This window comes from Cupressus sempervirens, chromosome 5, assembly GCF_028749045.1.
Source record: "Cupressus sempervirens isolate cs-2001-9-10 chromosome 5, ASM2874904v1, whole genome shotgun sequence".
NCBI lineage: Eukaryota > Viridiplantae > Streptophyta > Pinopsida > Cupressales > Cupressaceae > Cupressus > Cupressus sempervirens.
The window spans coordinates 387,947,601-387,949,090 of NC_143122.1; the positions used below are offsets into that span (position 1 = coordinate 387,947,601).

The following is a 1,490-nucleotide window of genomic DNA, read 5'->3' on the forward strand; positions in this document are numbered from 1 at the left end:
GAGACAGAGGAGTCGCAGCAAATCTTCCATTTTGAAAAAGCACCTGGGCGGGAGAGCGGGGAGAGCAGCCCATAGTGGCATGGAACTTATAAATGGTGGATGTTGGAGGCTTTAAATAGAGCTAATTATTGTTAAAGATGATGCATGTGTGGCAAAGTATTTGCAATCTTCTTATAGCCAGGGACAATATTTATTTTAGAGAATATATCATTCTATTATTTAATTGTATAATATTACTTACTTGTAAAATATAATGTGAACAATCATTCATCCTTTTTATTCAAGGAATCGTTGATCTTTCATAACATTTTTGAACTATTACTACCTTGATATACATGTTTATTTAGCACAAACTTTTGTTACATACTATTATTAGCAATAACTATATGATATCCACACAATATGAGAATTTGAAGAAGCCCTTAAATGTAGTATAATAACTCTTGTTATTATATATTTTACAATTTGTATTGACCTAAATATCACATCTACAAAAAGAAATTGAAAATTGAAAAGTATGATCTCGCCCACCTAGACAATAGATGAAACTACACAAAAGACACTTTTTCAACCGTCGAATATCTTTAGACATCTTACATAACAAAAAGATATGCACTGTAAAACATTTTGCTTCTTCCTGTACGCCATAAGAAAGGGCTACAATTTCCTACCAATCACATCAACGATCCCACTTTAACTCCAAACGATTTGGACACAACCTGCACCGTTGATGCGTTGCGATTTCCCCTCAACAAGTCAAATAGCCATACAAAGACTCAAAAAGACCAAATGGAAGAAATGTACATACAATTCAACAAAATACTAATGAAGCTATGCAGGCGAATAGAAAAGAACACGAGACCACAGGAAAAGAACAGTGCATACCTAGAACAACACTGATAAAGGAAAATTTCCGTCAATTAACCGTGACGGACATCTTTATAATCCAAATGAACCTTACAAAATCGGTGAAAAGCAACCTCAAGGCCTTCCGTTACGCCGCCGTGAATTTCATGCCCCGCTTCTTCTTCAATAGGATCCAGCCTTCTCGCCGACGGCCGTCTGTTGACGGAGACCACAGCAGGAGGAGCAGTTTCCAGCGACACAAAATTTCCAGATGCCAAGGCAGCCTTTGCCATCAAAGATCCAGTGCAGAGATCCAGAAATCACGTCAGGTGACAGAAATCTGAGCTCTTTTTCCCGTCTGCTTGCGCTTATTTTACCAGCGTTTCCGCAGCTGTATTTTTCCTGCAATTGCCGCCAACGCAAAAAGAGAAAAGTGAATGAGGTTGTTGAGAGATCGGCCAATAGCGTATGGCTTATATAGAGAAAAGTGTCCCGTTTCCGATTGTCGTGGCGTGATCGTGACCGTACATCGTAGTGCCAGCTGTCGCAGAAGCTGTCTCTACCGGTGTCGGACTAAACCCCTCATTATTCAGAACCTTGAAACTTTCTTGCCGGCATTTGACGGTCACGGAATTACGTCGATT

General features: G+C 39.5%; 1 long non-coding RNA gene across 1 annotated transcript; it reads right to left on the minus strand.

The window, feature by feature from the left end:
• Positions 1-427: 427 nt before the first annotated feature.
• Positions 428-1,287, minus strand: LOC149556408 (uncharacterized). The gene is made up of 2 exons (XR_016364697.1): positions 886-1,287; positions 428-719 (listed from the first exon to the last, which is right to left on the minus strand). It is a non-coding gene; the product is annotated as an uncharacterized LOC149556408 (long non-coding RNA).
• Positions 1,288-1,490: the final 203 nt, after the last annotated feature.